This window comes from Chanodichthys erythropterus, chromosome 10, assembly GCF_024489055.1.
Source record: "Chanodichthys erythropterus isolate Z2021 chromosome 10, ASM2448905v1, whole genome shotgun sequence".
Lineage (NCBI taxonomy): Eukaryota > Metazoa > Chordata > Actinopteri > Cypriniformes > Xenocyprididae > Chanodichthys > Chanodichthys erythropterus.
Window position 1 is genome coordinate 57,753,841 of NC_090230.1, and position 22,681 is coordinate 57,776,521.

General features: G+C 36.3%; 1 protein-coding gene across 3 annotated transcripts in view; it reads right to left on the reverse strand.

The window, feature by feature from the left end:
* Positions 1–22,681, reverse strand: part of plppr1 (phospholipid phosphatase related 1) — a 201,463-nt gene that overhangs the window by 84,760 nt on the left and 94,022 nt on the right. For 2 of the 3 annotated variants that reach the window (XM_067395710.1, XM_067395708.1), the window contains exon 1: positions 412–595. The exons of the other annotated variant lie outside the window; for it this stretch is intronic. The gene's annotated coding sequence lies outside the window, so the exon portion shown is untranslated. Of the gene's footprint in view, positions 1–411; positions 596–22,681 lie in introns of those variants that run through there. 3 annotated transcript variants of the gene reach the window in all.

A 22,681-nucleotide genomic window follows, 5' to 3' on the forward strand; every position in this document is an offset into this window, starting at 1 on the left:
CTATAATTTATTTCGTTTGCTAAAGCACGAAATCCTCGAAACTTCCCTACCAGTGCATTTTAAACCTTTCAAAAGCGAAATCGACATCACTGATTCCTCATGCCATGAGGACAAGTGTCAATCATCACGGAGATGCTCAAGACCGTAGGATGAGAAGATCACTTGTTTCCAGCATGTAGCTTTCACTAGGTGTCCGAACAACCCAAGTTGAACATGATTTACTATTACAGACCATTAATGCATTTTTAATCTTATTCATTTTGGATATCCAAATAAAAGGCGTATTAAGAAATCTCCCCGTTTCCAAATGTAAAATGGACACAAAATATCACTGGACGCACGAGACAATGGCAGGTTGCAACTACCACATGCTTCATCATTTCACCCCTCCGACCTCCTCTAACAACTTACCGTGCGATGGATGTGTATTATTCCCAGTTAATCCATCAGTGTTGATTTGACATAGATTCGGAAAACGGATATTCCATTATCTGTGTTTTCTGCCGCGTTTCTGCGAAGCTGGGTTTGGTGTTTGATTGGAGATCAGTGATTAGAGGCGATCGTGAATGCTCAAGGAGTTCACACATACACACACACAGAGACGCTGAGAATAGTGGGAGGCGGGGCTGGGAGCCCGAATGTACCAGTCCTATATGGCGGAGTCGCCGCTCATGAATATTTATGACGCAACGCGGCGCTCGTCCAGTAGAGTTATCAGCGTGATGTAATTAATACTCAGAAGCCTTCTCAGGACGAGAACAGGGAGATCTCATTCGAATTCGATTCATTTCATTGAATCGGTGCGTTTCAGTGAACTGGCTCAAATAATCGAAAACTGTTAAAGTCTCCATAAAATCAAAATCGACAATTCTTATTTTATTTATGTGACATTGCATTATTTAGCCAATTATACACACACACACACACACACATATATATATATATATATATATATATATATATATATATATATATATATATATATATATATATATATATATATATATATATATATATATATTATTATCCGTGTAGCTACATCATTTTTATTATCATCATTATTATTATTATTATTATTATTATTATTATTGATGTGCCTTGTAGCCTAATCTTTAACCAAGATCACTTTCCCTCTTCTCTTCTCTGATGATGTGTTTGCTGGCCAATAGCAAACCACAACAATTCAACCATTCAATTCCCCATAGACAAAATGAAGTTCCGCCCTACATTTGTTTTTGTTCGAGAAGCCATTTTACTTGGATATACTTGGATATACAGTGTCTCACATTCACATAAGAAGAAAAGACTAGGCTATTGCAGATTTTGTTTCATGTCGACTTTAAGGTAACTGACCATTTGCAAAGACCCGCCCACTTTAGTTACTGTTGCTATTGCTGCATTCAAGCCACCTCCTATTTACCAGAATCTTGAGATGACAACATGTGACAATGTACTCAGAGCTGTTCACATCCTTGGACTGGGAATTATGCGTTTCCATGGCACCACCATCAAAGCCTAAATGAATCTACAGCGGTCAGGTGGTGCAGCAGCCATGTGGTACATTTGGGAGCTTTCAGAAAACTCCAATCTTACAAGCTGTAATTACGAGCTCTACGAGGACGTGAATGCTTTTTACAAGCTAGAATCTCATAACTACAGGAATTACGAGGCTGCATGAACGGACCTTATGTCCGACAAGCCATGCCAATCTCTCGCCACACATCATGTTCTCGCGTAGTGAAAAATACATTGCAGAACCGATCATCTCTTCTTACTAGTTCATTTATAGCATCAAATAAACATGAATGAACATCATAAGGAAATTAAGGAATGTTGTTTTAATCGCAGAAAGACATCAGTACACACCTTTTTTCAATTTCAAGTCCACCTATGTTAATCTGCTAACTCCCCTGACTGCTTTGTCGGACAAAATGGCGGATTCGGCGTTATGATTGGTTAGATCGCCTGTCAATCAAACTCCTGGCGAAGGGTCAATTACTGTTTGTACATTTAGTGTTGTTCTGCAAATTTTTTGGTGAAATCCAGGAATTTAATTAGGAATCCACACAATCAGGAATTTCACATGAGCCGAATGATTTACCCACACAGATTTCACAACAGGTTCAAGCTGGTCATGGGGCCTTGATCAGCAAAACACTGCTTGGCAAAAAGTGAATTCTGTCTGTGCGTCATACTATGCTATTAACAATAGACATTTTTGTCTGTGAAATTCAGCCTAAAAATTTGCTAACATGGCCACACCTACCTTTACATAAGCACGTCATGCAGCTAAAAGTTTTGTAGAAGAAAATTATTTTATTTATAGAATTTCACTATTAGGTGTTATAGTCAGAAGGACAAAAATTATTAACTTTATTTAATAATATTCCTAGATTTTTTTATCCTCTATTGTTAAAAATGTCCACATCACCGAAAGACATTCCTTTCGCTGTCTAATGATCTGAAAACGCTCTGCAAATAACTGATCAATAAAATCCCTACGAGACACTTTTGCTTATTTTTTTTTTTATTATTATTTTTTTTTTGTCCGTGTCAGGAAGCAAGCGGCACGATGCGACGCGACAAAAGACAATAAAACCCATTATAATCAGTGATGTAGTCTACATTGGATGCGGCGTTACGTGAGCGACAAATCTCTGACAGTAAACTGATGCCTCATTCTATTTGTATGATGTACTGACATGAAGGACAAACGCTTTGCAACGGGTGCTTTGTCACGTCCAGTGTAGACAATGCGACGCGAGCGACAACGGTCGCTTCGGCTGTAAAGCAGAGTTCTTAATATTAGAATGATTGAAAAATGGCTCTGCATAATATTAATAATAATGTGAATTTGAAAATCATAATATGTATCCTTTATAATATTAACAATATTATTCCCATCTCACAGTTTTACTCCTAAACTTCGCAAATGTTTTTAACCGAATCATTAAAAAGAATCTATTCAAAAAAATTATTCGTTTTCGAATTGGACACTGGGCATAACTCAACTGTGAACATTAAGACAAACAAGCAGGACCCACCTAATGGTTTCCAAACATAAGCGTACTGTGATTTGACCCGCATGGGACTACGTTTGCGTCTGCTCTTGAATTATTAATTAGAAAAGGTGGCGAGAGCTCATCACACGCATTTAGGAGGTGAAATATAGCCTACTAACAGAACAGAACGCGGAAATCTCCATTCGCGTTTGAACTACTTTCGTATTGAAACGCTAAAATATGTCCATCTGAAGCTTGTTTACATACAGTAGGCTAGAAACAAGAACACGTCCTGGTAACGCCTTCCAATCAGAATGATGTTCCAGAGCTATTAGATGATAATTTGTCATGGCAGGCGCTACACACGCATCTGTCCGCGGTAAGGATGTGCTGTCAAGCGTTTAATGTATGCAGTTTGGACAAAGAGACTGGAGGAATGCAGAGAGCGCATGTTGCTTTGTGGTGTGTGTGTTTGTGTGTGTGTGTTTCCCCCTCAGGCCAGCAGCTCTCAGTGCCTCTGCGAGAGGAAGACCCTTTGTGTATAATCATTAACTATCAGGCCAAATCCTCATCCCAGACTGCAACCCATTGCTGCATTAATAAATGTAAAATCTCATCTGACATTCTTTGTGGGCTATAATTGAAATAACTTCTCACACACACACATTACATTTTAAAATTCAATAATAAAAATTCAAATAAAAAAAAATTAAACAATAAATTACATTTTTAAATTCAAATAGGAAACAGTTATTTTACATTATAATAAGAATTAAAAGTATTACTGTTTTTGTTGTATTTTTGATTAAAAAATGCAGCCTTGGTAAGCAGAAGAGACTTTTTTTCAAAAAAAGAGAACTTTTGACCATTAGTGTGTAGAATTGTAGATATGTCTTCTGGTTACATTATATATTTTAGTTAGATACTATTGATTGCATTATTTAATATGTATTTGGTTCAATTTGATTAATGAGGATGAGTGGAAACTAAAATCAAAGACCATCTTGCAGTCTGCACTTCAAAATACCCTATTATAGTTGAGTAATGCCTAGATTTGGTGAATGGAAGGTTGTTTGTCCTGACGTTCATTACCCATTTTAATGTTTTTACATGACATTATGGGAGCATGACAGTTTAGGATTATTATATGGCTTTTGTGTTTGCTGCATATGAGTGCATCTGGGCCTGAAAATGGCCTCACGATCTGTCTGTAAAATGACAGTTAAGAACAATCATCGGCCCTGAAGACTCCTACGAAATGTCTGCCTAAACCATTCGAGATCCCGTAGACAGTTGGCAGCACAGATTGTGGGTTTGTGTACTTTATGCTGGATTGATGAAGTGTGGTGAAAGACAACTTATCAGACCTTATTACTTTTCTAGACTTTGTGTTCAGCTTTTTTCTTTTCATTTTTCACACCAAGGACAGTAACTATAATGATCATCATCTTTAACAATAACAAACACAGAGGAACAATATCATTGGAATAACTTTCAGAACGATTTTTCCAGATGATGAATAATAAAAACATTGTCTGCCAATCAGAATCCAACCTTGAGCAGCAGATGACAAAACTGCCCATGAGTAAAGGATGCTGCAGTATTTTCTTTTATGTATGCTACATCATTTTTTTTAATGTGAAGGAAATATAAATGTTAGATTTTTAAAGATTTCTTTTGCAAATATTGTAATAAATCAATGAGATTTTTGAATGAACCAAGAGTCCTATAACAGAAGGTTTGGTCCACAAAGAGAGCTGATCTCACCATCTTTAAGGGTGTGTTCACACTTGGCAGGTTTGGTTCAATTAAAACAAACTCTAGTTTAATGTATACTCCATTTAGCCAACTCCCTGTTACAAATATGGTCGAACTATCACTTCTACCACTAAAGATTGCTTTATAAACAATTTTCCTGATCAGTTTCTACTCCTTAGCTTACCAGATAGCTTAGAAGAACTTAATGTTGCACCAGAAACTGTTAACTCTATCTTTTCCAGCACTTTAAACACGGTTGCTCCTCTGCGCTTAAAGAAGATTAAAGAAAATAGTCTGAAGGCAATTTATAACAAACACACTTCGGCCCTCAAGAGAGCAGCCCAAAAAATGGAGCGCAGCTGGAATAAATTATTTCGCATTTTGTGTAAGGAAAGTGTTAATGCATACAGAAAGGCCTTAAAAATGTTAGATCTGCTTACTTTTCGACTATCTTAGTAGAGAACAAAAACAACCCTAGGTATTTATTTGATACAGTGGCTAAATTAATGAGAAATGAAACTTCAACTTCAGACATTTCCAAACAGCACAGCAGTAATGACTTTATGAATTTCTTTACTTGCAAGATTGATACTATTAGAGAGAAAATTATAATCATGCAACCATCTACTACGGTATCACATCTGACGTCATGCTATAAAACCCCTGAGGAATAATTCCATTCATTCTTTGCTATAGCAGAGGAAGAATTATCTAAACTTGTTAAATCATCAAAATCAACACCATGTATGTTAGACCCAATACCGACTAAGCTACTGAAAGAGATGCTTCCAGAAGTCATAGATCCTCTTCTTAATTATATTAATTCATTATTGTCATTATGATGCATACAGTACCAAAAACTTTTAAACTTGCTGTTATTAAACCTCTTATTAATAAAATGCATCTTGATCCCAGAGAATTAGTTAATTACAAACAATCTTGAATCTACATTTTCTGCTAATATGGTCATACTTTCTGGCTCTAGTAAAAACTCTAGCTGCTGCATTTTGGACCAGTTGAAGTTTGTTTCTTAAGCATGCAGGGCAACAACCCAGTAGAGCTTTACAATAATCTAGCTAATATGGTCATACTTTCTGGTTCTAGTAATGCATTTTGGACCAGTTGAAGTTTGTTTATTAAGGGCAACAACCCAGTAGAGCATTACAATAATCTAGCCTTGAGGTCATGAAAGCATGAGCTAATTTTTCGGCATTTGTTATTGAGAGCATATGTCTTAAAAGTCTGTCAACACTGCACTGAAATAATAAGCCAAAAAGGGATCCAAAAATTGGCTCCCTATAATTTAAAATCTTGCTAATTACTTACAAAGCACTAAATGATTAAGCTCCACAGTAAATGAGCAAGCTCTTAACACATTATAGCATATCCTTCACGTCTATTGCAATCTCAAAATTCTGGCTAGTTTATACCCAGAATATCAAATACAACTGCAGATGGTATAGATCTTTTTCCAATTTAGCACCCAAACTCTGAAACAGTCTTCCTCGCCTTGTTCAGTATTATTGATCTGAATGTACTGATGCTGTTGTATGAGAACTGAACTGAGCTGTTAGTGCGGTTCATTTGATTAAGTGTGAACACTGCCATCCCAACACTGGTGCGCACCAATCCAACACCTGGAAAGGTGGGTCTCGATCGGCTTCCAAATTAACTCTGGTGCGGTTTGACGGAAATACGAATGCAACACCCTACATTGTGAGTCCACTAGCATGCAGCAAGCATATCTTTACATGAAATCATATCTTTACTTAGGGAATTCTGAAACAAAGCTTGCATCTTTCCAATTGTAATCTGAGGCATTTTAGCATTGACAGTGGCAATGAGAGGAGTAGTGTACATTCACCATAAGTTAATATAGGATCACGTGAAGAGACAGAAGTGATTAAGACCCATAGAATCCATAGAAGAACTTTTCAAAGATGCTTGAAACAACCTTTATGATCATTCAAATAATTAGGGCTGTCTGCACTGTCATTTCCGGATCCATTTTTTCATACAGTGTTGCCGTAAATTGATATGTCTACATAATTTGCTATAATAATGATGTCAGTCACCATGATGCCAGAAATACTTTCTCAAAAATAAATATTCAAACCATTAGTGCAATTTTGATTGGGTTTGCAAACATCAGATTTCATTTGCATTTTTCTGACATCAGAAAGAAAAGTAATTTTGTGCACATTTTTCTTCTGTTGCACTGTTAATGTGATAAAGTGCAGTGTCACTGATAATGCATGATAAAAACATCCAAATAGTGAATGAAAAAGATCAGTCATCTCACAGAGTATGTTTAAATATAAAAAGCTGATTCTATGAAAACTACAGGAGATACACCTATTTTAGGGCTGCAGTGAGATGGAAGGGTTAATGTTGAATATACTAAACAAGAATGCAATTTTTAGTGCATTGCTAAAAATACCTAGAGTGTTGGGTAGCTGATAGTAACTTCTGTAACGGTCATACTGGTAATACTTGGTATGAAGGATAATGGGCTATCGGTATGAATTTCTTTACCAGTTTTAATGGAGGAAACACTATTAATGAAACTATTTGACAAGAACAGTTCCTATATCAATATCATAACAAACAAAATAACCTTAAAGTGCCCTTAGTAGGCTATATTAAAGGTTTTTTTGAGGTCTCCTACAATGGGTTTACATGCATCCAAGGTCAAAAAACAATTTTTTTTTTCTCATAATTGCAGCATCAGCAATAAAGAATTTGGTCTCTCTAAACCACTCCTTTCTGAGAGTCTACTCTGCTCTGAATGGTCAGATTGCCAAGTCTACTGGGATTGGTCTACTCTGCTCTGATTGGTCAGAGCATGATTGGCATATACTAAATATTGAGGATAAATTGAGAAAAATCAACCTAACATATTATATTTTTTTGCGTGTTGTTTTAGATCATGTATTCTTACATGTTTCTGTGAAATCCCAAGTAGAGAATAAGCAATTCTTCGATCTTCAATCCACACAAGCATGCCACTGAACCAACTGCAAATGTATCCTTAGTTTCTGGATTAGAATTCCCCTCCCACCAAATGCTGGTATAATGTATCCCAATCTTCAAGCAGAAGGAACTGGATGAAATATTCTGAATGATACCAATCTACAATCTGACTTGTGATGCAGCTTGAATCATAATGACACCATGTTTGTTCATTTGGCCAGAGGAGGACTGGTTCCCCGACTGAGCCTGGTTCCTCCCAAGGTTTTTTTCTGTCACCGATGGAGTTTGGGATCATTGCCACTGTTGCCTTTTGCCTTGCTTGGTTGGGGACACTTTATATTCAGCAATATAATTGATTTGACTGACACTATTGGATGAGAATTTAACTGAGCTGGACGATGACATCACTGTTCTCTCCAGAGCTGCTTTATAGCTGAACTGATCTCATTCCATACTTTATGAACTTTAAACAGCTATTGAACCGAACTGAATGAACATTCTACTCAATAATGACTGCTTTATTTGTGTAGGCAATTGCACAGTAAAAATTAACCCATATTAACCCACACCTAGCATCCAAACAGTGCTAATACCGGTATAATGGGTTTGAACACGATACATCGGTGTGATTGTTATGATATTGTGGCAAATCTATTACACACAAAAAGTTTAATACTTAGGATTGGGGTTTGTTCAATTTCACTGGGCCGGGACAATGTTTTTTGATTATTGGGTCCCCTCTCCCTAAACTCAATTTTAAAGCTATAGGATCTTAGTGGGACATCATCACAGGGCCAAGGAAAATGTTCACAATTTTCCAATTCCCCTTTGTACAATTGTGCTTTTTTTAGCTGACTTACACAGCAAATTTAAAAATGTAAAGAAAGCATAAAGTTTTACTTTAAAGATTTGAATGCTATACTATGAATCTTTCACTAATGAACAAAATGAACCTAATTTACTAAGAAATATGCAAAGAATATCACTATTTCAGTGCATATGGCAGCTAATTAAAATGGATTGATGGTGGTTGGTGAATAAGACTGATGAGGTTGAGGTTTTGAGTTTTGAGGTTTTTGCAATTACAGCACATAAAAAAAATAAAAAACATAAAATAAAATAAACCTTATTTCAGTGGAAGGTGAAATTCATTGAAGCCCAAAATATTCTTATCATAACATATATGTTTGCATATTAAAGCTCAAGATAAGTGGCCTTGGGATTCTGAGATAAACAGCACCAAGTGAAAGCAAGTTGGAAAATATGTAAGCATTACATATATGAATGTTTCTTTAGAAAGCCTGTTGTAATTGTTAAAAGATTGAGAATTTCATGCTCTTTAACACATAAAAACCCCTTCAGAATACTCAAAATACCATGAGGCCTTCCCAAGCAGAATCTATAAGTATACTTTTATGACATTCAAAAGCTTCATACATAATTACAGCAGCTAATGTCGGTTCTTGAGGTCTTAATGGTTGTTTAACCTTAAAACAGCTACTTGACAAAACCACCATTGAGAGGTGATCTGTATGCATAGACCCCAACTGATATTTGTATCAAGTAGTACAACATCAGTGGACCTTGCACTGAGGGGTTGCCATGGCGATGTGAAAGGCTGGGACATAGGTATCTTAGGACGGCACTAAATCAATGTGTAGACAGTTTGGCTGAGCCAATATTTTGTAAATGAGACTCCAGGGAGACCAACCCACCCTGACAAAGGTATTCTGTGCTTCATTTTCAGCTCTAAATCTACCCAATACAACTGCTTTTAAGCTCACTCTTTGTCAGTAAATATACTAAAGAGTGCTTTTTGAAATTCAAAAAGCAAATGATGCAAATTTCACAATAGTAGATAAAAACAGAATAAAAAAAGATAAAACTACAACAAAATAAGAATGATAACAGTAAAATGCTTAAAAATGAAAAATCTAGTTATTTTGAAATGTCAAAAATCAGTAGCATTATATTCAGATATACTCAAATTATCTATTCACATACAGTATATTCTTATATGGAATGCAAGGACACACTGCACCAGATTTGAGGTCACTATGTTTCCATCCTACTATTTTTATGCGCATTTTGGGATATCGCATAAATACGCTGGATGGAAACCCCAAGATGTGCATAAATAAAAAATAAAAAAACATTGCAGCATTTATTGTGTTTTGTCTGCGTGCTCTGAGATGCAAGTCATTTATGATGGAGGAAAAAAGAGCCACAGTTTCTTCCCCGATTTTTTTTTTTTTTTTTTACCAGTCAGGTATTAACTAATTTATCCTGCATAACCACAGACCGCATTACTAGAGTGACAGAATGAAAAATGTCTTCAGACTGTATCTTAGGCGAAGAATGATTGTTGACATTTGTGTTTGCGTGAGAAAGTAAGACACATGGAAATATCTGACCTCTCCTGTGATGGGTTTACTCAATGATCCCTGCTGTGTTTCCTGTCCCTGGCTCAGCGGAACCGTGAGAAACCAGGAGAAATACTAATATAGCATAACAGATCCAAAGAGTTCCGAATAGAACATCACTGTGACATTTGTAATTCTGGTTCTCCTTATCATATTGCACAAAGGGCAGTGACAGCAGACCTCAGGGAATATCATTTGCAATTCCTATACAGGGGATATTTTTAAATGACTCTGTTTTATAGAATTGCACGTCTAGTTCAATGACATTATTTCAAATAAGAGTATCAGTTCATTAAAATAATTAATCATGATTAAATGTATTTTTTGTGAATACATTTAGTCTTCTACTGAGGGAAAAAAAAAAAAAAAACATAATTAGTGTAGGCCTAAATGTTTGGATGTCTCAAAAATATATATAGCCTACAAAGACTAGACAGTAAAATTTACTTTATCTTTAATTACACAAATCTAAATAATTAAAAATGGCCCTATTATGCTAAATTTATGCCTAATTTTGTTTTGGACATCTACTCTGCTCTGATTGGTCAGATGGCCCAGTCTATTGTGATTGCTCTGCTCTGCTCTGATTGGTCAAATGGTCCAGTCTGTTGTGATTGGTTTACTCTGCTCTGATTGGTCAGATGGCCCAGTCTATTGTGATTGCTCTGCTCTGCTCTGATTGGTCAAATGGTCCAGTCTGTTGTGATTGGTTTACTCTGCTCTGATTGGTCAGATGGCCCAGTCTATTGTGATTGCTCTGCTCTGCTCTGATTGGTCAAATGGTCCAGTCTGTTGTGATTGGTTTACTCTGCTCTGATTGGTCAGATGGCCCAGTCTATTGTGATTGCTCTGCTCTGCTCTGATTGGTCAAATGGTCCAGTCTGTTGTGATTGGTTTACTCTGCTCTGATTGGTCAGATGGCCCAGTCTGTTGTTGTTGCTCTGCTCTGATTGATCAGATGGTTCAGTCTGTTATTATTGCTCTGCTCCGATTGGTCAGATGGCCCAGTCTGTTGTTATTGCTCTACTCTGCTCGGATTAGTCAAATGGCCCAGTCTATTGTTATTGATCTACTCTGCTCTGATTGGTCGGATGGCCCAGTCTGTTTTGATTGGTGTACTCTGCTCTATTTGGTCAGATTGCCCAGTGTGTTGTGTTCTGTGCTCTTGCTCGCTTTTCCCTTATTCACTACGAAATGCCCAAAATTGGCCTATTTATTTGAATTTTGATTTGCTGGGTTCGATTTGCCAGGAAATTCCAGGCTTACGTCAAATTGGACAATTCTAATCAGCAACCCTCATTGATCTTTGGGGTCACCTTTTGTGAAAAAAAACAAAAAACAAAACAATGAAATCTCAAACTTCTGAGAGTCTGCAATTAAAATACCTGAACCACTGTGGAAGTTAACACTTAATTCCTCAGATTATTAATCATTCTTAGTCAGTGGGACTTGGTGCAAAATGACAGATTGGCTGTTCAGGATTCCTCAAACCATCAGATTCATCCACACAGAATAGCAGCATGGAAACACTGAGGTAAAAGAACTATTCTGCAAGTGAAATGCAATTTTATGTTTCAACCACAGATGGCAATAGAGAGGCCAAGTTCTGCAGTCCAGCTTTGAAGTACTGTAATAATAACTTTCACACTGTGGCAGGCAGGTCGAGGCTGAGAGCCGTGGAAATGAGCAAGGTTGGCGGCGCGATTGCTAATGAGCGCTACCTGCGCGCCACACTGGCCTCGAGTCCACGGAAGGAGATCCGGATGAATAAGGGTGCGTTCACACTTGTCATGTTTGGTTCGATTAAAACGAACCCTGGTGCGATTGCTTGGTTAGTGCGGTTCATTTGAACATATGTGAACGCTGCCATCCGAACCCTGGTGCGCACCAAACAAGTGGACCGAGACCGCTAAAAAGATGGGTCTCGGTCTGCTTCCAAATGAACTCTGGTGCGGTTCGAATGATATATGAATGCAACACGGACCAAAGACATGTAACCGAACCAAAAACAGGTAGACGAGACCCTAAAAAGGACAAAATCCTCACGCATGGCGTTTTTTCTCATCATAGACGCGCGTCTCCATGCAGCAGATCATTTGTGTGTGTGACGGATGGATTCCCGCCGGTGTTTTGACTACTTTACACATTTTATAAGCTCTTCACGAGTTCCCAGCTGGCCAAAATACCATCACGTGCAGGCTACGCACCGCTACGCACACACAACGAGCGCATTTACCTCAGAAAACAGCATTGTTTTGGATGTTCGGTAAGTTCCGTCTCAAAATAGGCAATACGTCATAAAATCTGACCAATCACGTTGTGAATGTATCCCTATGCCATAAGGTTCGGTATCTTTTGGTTCGGTGATAAAATTGCCAATCTGAACGCTAACCGGACCAGGACCAAATGGTTTTTTTTCTTCATTGGTCCGGACCAAATGAACCAAACGAACCGAACTACAAGTGTGAACGCACCCTAAGAGGAGCAGTGACAACAGTGCAAGAGGAGAGAGGACCAGGCTGGACTACTTATGTTGTGTTTTATTATGTTTTTAAGTGGCAGTCCTCCATGAGGGGCTGCCTCTTTACTTTTGTTTTGTGTTTGTTTATTTTGTGTGATTAAAGTTTTACATTGATCATTCGCCAGTACCCGCCTCCTTCCCTGAACTACTAATCGCATTACACACACATATTACAGATATAATCTGTCATAATTATGTTGTTTTCTGCTGCTCACTAGACCTTCACTAGTACTTAGTGACAACACTTTTAAAGATGACAGTTTTTCTGTCGTTGGTGACATTTCATACCAGCTGAGTTTGATTAAGATAATTATTTCTAAATCGCAGAAATGTCACCATCTGGTATGGTGACCAGATTTCTAAAATTGAAACTGGGGACATTTCCTTGTTCAGTGGTCAAAATACCATCGAAATCTAATTTGTTATAATCTATTAATCGAAAAACTATGTTTTTTTTTTTGTAACAATCATTACTTAGTACACTATTATTATTACTAATAATTATTATTAGTTATAATAAAAAACACACTATGAAAAAAATAGTAAATAGTAACCATTTCAAATAGCAAACAGATCAAAGCAGTTTTATGTTATAGCAAAATTATGACTTTACAAAAACACATTACAAAAATAACATAAATATGAGAACATATTTCAAATGTCATTGTGTTTGTGCTTTTGGAGAGGATCTTTACTATCCCTAATGAGGCCTGTCATTTTGAGCACAAGCTTTTTGTAGATGTAATTGTTGCAAGTGTAATTGTTTAGTTGATTATTATTATTATTTAATTATTCATACATATTGGGGTGTATATTCATCTACGTGGAATACAGTACAATGTTTAAGACGTATATGGTGGAATTACTTCATTATGACGGCAGAGCTTTTGGGAGCGTTTAAACTTGTGTGCAAAACAATCCTGCATGCTGTTCAGGCCTTTTTATGTTAAAATGAATAGCTAATGAATGAATAGTTAATATAACAGATTACCTTGAAACCGATAACAACGTCTCAAATAGTTAATAGTCTATAGTCTTGGTTAAAGTTGTGGAACAAGAACAAATGTAGGGCAGGACTTTTTAGGAATTTTGTCCATGCAGAATTGATTGAATGGTTGTGGTTTGCTATTGGTGGATCTCATGTGAGGGACAGGTTGCCCCACCCTCACACCAGTAAACACGTCATCAGAGAAGGGAAGAGATGTTGCTGAAAGAAGGAGGGAAAGTTATTTTGATTAAAGATTACCAGGCACATGAATTTAAAACAACTATGACGTGCACCAATAATGGGATTATTTCTCATAATCAGAGTAAGGTCTTAATCGCAGTAATGTTGTTTACATGACAGGAGCATAACTCTTCACTCCAGTTTACATACAATTTTTATTACTCTGATTGTTCACTAATAATTGGTTATAGCACACTCAGATTCATACTTCTGAAGCATTTATTAACATGCAGGCATAGTATGCATGTTATCAATGTACTGGATATTATTTGGCCCCGTGATGAACATAGCAATGCTGGGTGCTGCCGTTGTGTTCTTCACACCGTCTGGATGAAGGTACAAAGCAGAGACTGCAGTGAGTTGTGTTGACAGAATTTATCGATTTGGTAAAGAGAAAACTTCAGAATAATGTCACAGAGTTCAGTGATGAAGTTGTGTGAACAACACACAGCATCCGTGTAGGTCCGAGATCATGCGCACTTTAGTCAGAGCGGGGATAATGCGATTAAGGTGTTTACATGCCTGTATATTGCAATTGTATATTGTATGTACACCACCTAGTTTAATGTGATTATGCTTACTATGAATATGATTGCTCTGGTAACCAGCAGGCTGTTGATCTGGCTTTTTTGCAGGGCTGTGAAATATACTTCTTACACTCTTAAAAATAAAGGTTCTGTATGGATCCATGAAGAACCTTTAACATCCATGGAATCTTTCAATTGCACAAAATGTTTATATTGGAAAATGGTTCTTTAGAGCTTTAAAATGTGACACTGGACCACAAAACCAGTCATAAGTCGCACAGGTATATTTGTAGCAATATCCAACAATACATTGTATGGGTCAAATTTTTTTGGTTTATAACAAAAATCATTAGGATATTAAGTAAAGATCATGTTCCATGAAGATATTTTGTAAATTTCCTACTGTAAATATATCAAAAATGTATTTTTGTGAGTGGATATGCATAGTTAAGGACTTCATTTGGACAACTTTAAAGGCAATATTTAGATTTTTTTGCACCCTCAGTTTCCAGATTTTCTCGGCCAAATATTGCCCTAGCCTAACAAACCATATCACTGCAAAAACAACAACAACAACAACAACAATGTTCTCTTGGAACATTTTTTCTTTTTCTTTTCTTTTTCTTTTTTTTTTTTTTTGAGTGTAGAAGGGAAAGTTCAAATATCTACACCACAAAGATGTTATCTAAACCCAAAATCCATCGAGAATCTGTAGGTAATGTTATAGTGTGCATTCTCAGTGCTTTGCTTGAGCTGTGATACCCACATCACAACAGTGTTTACAGTCTCTTTTCTTTGTTTCACACATGGGGTGTTTATATTCCAGAACACTGCTGCTATTCCAAACACATAATCCTCTTTAGCGGAGACAAAATAGAAAATTCACTGCCACAATATTCCTCATTCTTCCTTGTAGCTGCCATCTTGGCTCAGCGGCCTTCCTCTCACACAGGACGTGTCTGCCTGCGGTGAGAGCTTGCAGATACTAAAAATAACCTCAGCGGAGAGAATGTAGCCATGGTAACATCACAACGAATGCAATGGCAGGAGTGATCTCCAGAAAACGTGGCTGAGTTTGAAGAGCAGATTATGCGGGAAACATACACACACACACCATGATTCACATTTCGTCACGGTGTAGGTCTGTGTTTTATGGTTTCTGTTTTTTTTTTTGTTTTTTTTCTCACACATGACTGGACAACAAGGCCATGTGTGCATGTAAATAAGGAGACAGTGTTGAATCTTCTCTGTCACGGGGCTATATGTAGCAGCTGTGCTCCAATGTATTTTCATTTTAAGATTCAAAATTATTTTTTTATTTGTAGCAATTTTTTATATTTTTATTCATTAGATTTCAGTGGTTTTGATTCTGATCTGATGGATCAACAGCAATGTACCTTCCATAAATGATTACAGAATAGTATAATAACCATACTATTTTATCAGTCTACATAATTTGTTCTTTAGGAATGGATTAATCAGATGATACATTTCCAAAAATTAGTTGTACAACCAATGCACAATGGGTGCAATATTGTATCCCATAATGCAATGTACTGAATTTCCATGTTTCCTGATTGTGAATGAACCAGAAATTACATAATCTCTTAATTATAATCAGATTACTTCTATTATCTTTGAAATATGGTTAAAGTTACTGCTGAATGTACTGATAAACATTTATGGTAAACTAAAATATATGTTAATGTCATTACTTGTATGTTATTACACATTTGTATTGATGAAGTTGTAATTTATTACATTTAAAATATATTAACTGAAAATGTAATATCAAATAATACTACAGTTGAAATTATAATTAAACATCTCTGCCTACTAGCCTACTATTGAAATCACTGCATACTGTTTATTAAAATATTATGCAGTATAGCCTACAGTATGCTGTGCAGAATGTAAGTGATATTCTACTACACTAAACCAGTGTTCATTTCGTTAACGAAAACTATGACGAAAAATGTTCATTGACTACCTTTTTTTCCATGACTATAGGCTATGATATAATGATAGGCTAACTTTGACTAAATCAACATGTGCAATATCGTTGATGAAAAACGACGAGACTGAAATGTGGCTAAAAGACTAAAAACTTTACCAAAATCACTCTTTTGAAATCACTTTTTGTTTTTGTTGCATAAAGGAATCAAACTGTTTTTAAGAGTGTTCATACTTACAGTTGCCAGATTTCCAGAATTTAAACTCCCAATCAGAGCTTTTCTGTTAAAAGAACATGTTTTACTTAACCAAGCACACGCGCTCTATTTGTCTACACTGCGGAAGAAGCGCGGATGATCTGAAAACCAACAAGTAAGCTGGAGTTCAGCAATATTCATTTCACTAACTGCCGTGAGACTGGGTTGGAAATTCAGCAGTGGTTCTAAAACTGACATATGCGAACAAAATGTTTTGCTTTTTATTATTATTTCTACACCACCTTAAAATAACATTAAAACTGAGCATGTGTTTCTAGCAGGTAAAGTGCCGTAAATACTAAACATTTGATCAAATTACCTCATCTTTCATGGGTCAAAACTGACTGCATCCACACAAGCCAGCAAATCGCGCTACAATACACCTTTGTAAAAGTGGGGATTTAGCACTTACTAACATGAAGAACAAATATAGACACAGACTGCATAGAGATTTAAGATTAAAACTCTTCGATACAAAAACATACCCTTCTGTGAGTTATTGTTTTTAATGTTGATCATATTATACAAGCAAGAATGCAATGTTTCCCACAATTTCAAATGTGACATTGAGCGCCAAAAAAACAGTATTTATTGTTTGAATTTTGTGTTAAAGTATAATTTGAAACCTAAGGCTTTGTTTCATATCAAAAGTAACAAAACTTATTGGGATTTATTGGATTGGAGGCGCACTACTAAAAATGTTTAATGAATTTTTGTTCACACATCAATTGAAAAAACAAACAAACAAATAAAACAATTCTTGGGATTTAAGAATCGATATCGGGTCACCAAAATGATAACTGATTAAAATCAAGAACTTGCTTTCAACCCTTTTTTTTTTTTTTTGGCTTGCAGAGTGTTTGGTTTTGGCTAACCAACCACTTTTACCCCTTGACCTAAAGCTGCAGGTCCTTCCCATTAAAACAAATGTTTTTAGAATGTTAAAAGAAAGGAATATATGATGTCAGATGATGTTTAACTTAATAAACCTGAATCTTTTCCTGTAGAGATGTCTAGGAGAAGCTGTGGGTGGTTATAATCTCTGCTGCATGCCTGGAAACAAGACAACATGTCAAAACTTTGAGCTTGTCATGATTTTTTTTATTTTTTTATTTATTTATTTTTTGCATTTATACAAATCTATTTTTTGGACCATTAATATTCTTTTACAGGTTGTGAGTTTTTAGTTTGTTTGTTTGTTTGTTTTTAAGTAATTCCTATTATTCTCAATGGTGATTTCCTTTACTCTAAGGAATGGTGATTACTTAAATTAAAATACAATAATTAGAATAAATTATACAGTATTATAATACATCTTAATGATCCTACATTTTTCAAAAATATTATTATGCAAAGTATTATTTTCAGTGTTAACTTAAAAACATGATTATACATATGGATGTTTGTGTGCAGTTTGCAGAAAATGGCCAGAGAAATAATCTAAACATTTGAGGGAAAACAACCATAAAAACAAAACAATAAAATCTAAAAATCTATTTTAATTTCGACAACAAAGTTAAATCAATTGCTTTTTCCTGTCTGTATAGACAGGTCCCACTATCTCACGCTCTCAGTTCAGATAGAAATATAAAAGATAATAATCGCCCTTTATATCACTCAGAACAGCTATTCCAATGCTACATTATCTCCTCACTGTTGAAATTTCCCCCAGGAACCAGCGTTTGGGAGCCACTAATGACATATACAAACTAGGAATCGAATGAATATTTAATGAGTCTCTCCGTTTGATGATGTAAGAGAATAATCTTACCGTTTAAAAACATCAAAGCATCAAAAGTGGCATATCATATGTGTTCTGGATTCTGCGGTGACGGCTGTTCACAGTTCAATGTTTTTGCCCACAGCATTTTGTGAAGTAATTAAACGTGCCACATATGCCATCAAAATAATTCAGTGATCCTGAGATTGTGCAAAGCTTTAAAGTCATCATGAAATGGCATTCGTAACCTACTTTACTTCTGTAATGTTATGTATTTTGGCTTCGTTTTACCCATCAGGAATTTATTTGATCGTGATAAGTTTTTTCTATATAACTCCCTCTAAAAAAACTTTTTTTTTTTTTCCTTTTTTTTTTTTTTTGGGGCAGTTGAGCAAGTTTTAAATTTTGATGAAATAATATGAAGGCAACACATTTTTTGCATTGTAATGATGTGCACCAATAAATCACAAAATAAGATCGATGGAATGTGTGTTAAAAAAATTAATTTTAAGTTTCATGTTATCTATTATTGTCCATTGTCAATAGTGTAGCAATGTATGAATCACAGCTCACACAGAAATCACTTTCAAACCAAGCAACTTGAACACTGAAGATAAAAAAATGTAATTGTTTAATGTTATTTTCAATATTATTATTCTTTATTAATATTCATAATCAGATGTATTATTTATTTGTGAAGTTTAAATGCATGAGAGAGTTATTATTTGTGTGAGCTTGTACTGCATGAATGTGTGTGTATCTTATGTCAGAGAGACATGCAGGAAAGAACATTTTTAGCACTGGAGTCTATACACAATGTAACACTTGACCCACTGATGCATATGTTCTATGTTGTTTAATGTTGACTGAAGTACATTATTCTTTATATGGGAAGGAGTTTGTGCCACATCTAAGGATGAAGTATATGTTCTATTTTAAACATAGAAGCAACATGTATAACCTACCTTGTAAGGATTTGTAAGTTCTTCAGTCAGAGGTATATAATGTCTAAATTCAATATACCACTCCAGAGAAACACAGACAGCTGGCATAAAGACAACATTTTCCAGTTTCTCTCCTGTGGCTGGCATTTGATGAAAATAAAAGAATTTTCTTGGCAAGATAGCTGGTGTCCAGTCCAGCTTAATTCAAGTCTACAACATGATTTGAAATCTGTGTGGAGAAATCCTTCACATTCACAAGAATAGATTGCATGAATTCCTATTGAAATGGGTGGATTTCATTAGCAAAATTTCACCATACAGCAGTAAATGTTGAAAAAGTCAGGACAGGTGCAGCTATTCTTTAATAAAGCAAAAACTCAAAATAACAAGATACTCAGAATACAGGAACTATGAAAACTATAACAGAACAATGCAACAATAACTAATGATCAATACAATGAATACCAGGTGTGCCAATCAATCAAACATTGAAAAACCATGGAAACTGATGCAAACGTCTTGGGTTACAACTGTAACCCTTGTTCCCTGAGAAGGGAACGAGACACTGCGTCGTCTTGACGACACTTTGGGGAAAGCTTTCGGCATACAAGTGTCTGAAGCATGTGTGAAACTAGACCAATCCTGATTGGTGTTGCGTCGTCACGCACTCTGTGATGTGGCATGTGACAGCATACACAGAAGGTATAAAGAGATGCCGGCACACAGTAGCGTCAACTTCTGATAGCTTGAAACAAGTCGTTCTCAGACATATGAAGGCATGGCAAAGGGACACAGCGTCTTGTTCCGGCTGAGGCCAGCCTCTAGGTACTGGGCCCACTCAGGGGCCAGACCCACAGTTTCCACAACTCTGGATGGGGATGATATATTGTGCCCCTGCCCTGTGAAAGCAGGTCCTTCCTGATGGGAATCTCCCACGGAGTGCCTGCCAGGAGTAACACGATGTCCGAGAACCATACTCGGGCCGACCAGAACAGGGCTACCAAAAGGAGGCTGACCCCGTCACAAAAACCATCACATAAACTATGATGGAAAAATGTTTACTGAATATATTCCTTGATGTACATCAAAAAAGACGTGACTTTGCGATGGAATGGCATAACTGGACCAACCAGTAGACCAATCTTGTTGCACAGCATCTGAAATGCTATTTTGGTCATTCTGTAAAGCCTGAGCAAAGTCTGTCGTTAAAGTCGTTTGGTATAATAGGTTGTTTGCACATGAGGGCAGGAAGTGATTTTTCTATATATGATTCACTATCACAAATTCAAAATTCCTGCATCATTTAAGGTTGCTCAAATCGATCAAACTGAGAAACCACAAGGAGCTTTTATCATTTATGCAACTTTTATTGTTTTTTAACTTTAAAAGTTGTCACATTTAATAGCGTTTTGCATCTACTGATACTGAAATTAATATGGATACTGTCACGGATCCCTTGTCCCTAGAACTCCAAATCCCATTATCCTCTTGTCTCCTCACCTGCACTCACTTCCCTCGTCAGCTTCCCATCAGCACTCATCTCGGATTACCTGCACCTGCTCCTGTTCATCAGCACATCCTTTATAACGGACTAATTTCTTTCACTCCCTGTCGGATCTTATTGTTGCTATTATTATTCTATGTATGTATACTGCGTGTTATCTCCTGCGTCTTTGATTAAATACCCTAACTTTGGATATCTGTTTACGTCTCATCACTACAACACCAGCATACCGTAACAGATACCTGCTTACCTTTTTTTGTTTTTGACTTGGTTAAATATTCACATTCTTCATGGTATCATTTGTAGGGAAGAGAAGCTATTTTATCCCATTGCATGATCATTTGGTCTTTTCACTTGAGTTTTGTAGAATTCCATTCACAGTGTTGATCTGGTTACCGTTAAAACATCTCGGGTTACTTTACTGTAACCCTGAAAAAGCAGGAACGAGATGCTGCACTTGATTTTAAGCGCTATGGGTAAAACGTCTTAATTTGACCGGTTGTGAACACGTGTGGCAAACACACCAAAGAATTTGACTTAAATAATCTCTGATGATGACGTCATCGGAATGCACACATCAGAGGCTATAAATACACGTGACAAATTTGCTCATCTGGTCCTTTTGTTTGAAGAACGTCCTGAACACGCCCTCAGTGTCGCAACAAAGCACAGCATCTCATTCCCGCTTTTTCAGGGAACAGCGTTACAGTCAAGTAACCCAAGACATTCCCTTTCAAAAGCTACTCTCAATGCTGCGCTTGATTTTAACCCTCTGGGGTCTGAGGATTTTCTGGGCCCTGGAGAAGTTTTGACATGTCCTGACATTTGTGCTTTTTTCAGTTGTTCACAAATATATTAATGGAGAAAGTGTCATTACACTGTATTCAGCACAAACTAGGCTACAATAATATGTGAGGAACATGTATGTTTATGTTTGTGTTTTTGAAGGAATAACGTTTATGCATGGTTATTGAAAAAACAAAAAACTTAAGTCACTGAAATAAAGCCAAAAAAAATTAAATCTGTGTTCACAAGACTTCTGGGTATTGAAGGTTTTAGACTAGAGTTTCTGCTTCAAAATGATGTGAAATTATCCTGCCTACTCGTTCATATAAAACAATATATTGATTAAGTTTTTGTAAGACACTTTTTATCAAGAAACACAGTATGCATAGAGGCGTGAATCTTCATGAATAATGAGGTGATTCACACCTGAAAAGACAAAAGATTTGCATAATGACCTTTGATGACCTGCATATCAATGAGCTCTTTCAGTCAGGTAGGCTGTGAAAAAACCCTCTGTGATCATGTCTCAAGCTCATCATGGTGTATATACTTTAAAATATAATTTCTGTGATGCAAAGTGTCTGAACAATTATGTTACCTCTATGGCATTTGATATAGCCTTTTAGCTTAAAAGCATGCACATTTGGGGAAATATTGATGGATTCTCATATGTTTATGTCAATTTTCTATACAGAGGAGTAATATTTATTCAATATTGATTGTCATCACTATGAGCACTGAATAATGTGTTTTCAATTCATACTTGCAGCTGGAGGGCGCACTGTACCTTTAGTCCACAAATTAATCTAAAGAAGAACAGGACATTCCAGGAACTACAAAGGCTTCCAGAGGTCGCTAACCATGGCTTTAACATACAGATACACACTTTTCAAGACAATAAATACACAATTCAGACGATGTATACATGTATTGCGTCAGAATTTGTGTCTGAATAGCGCGTGGGCGTGGATAATGAGCTGAATCACGGGCGTTTGACTTGTGTCTCTTTTCATACAGATCTCTTTTCATGACTTACACGATTTAAAACCTGACATTTCAACGTTTCTTTAGACGTAAGTCTAATT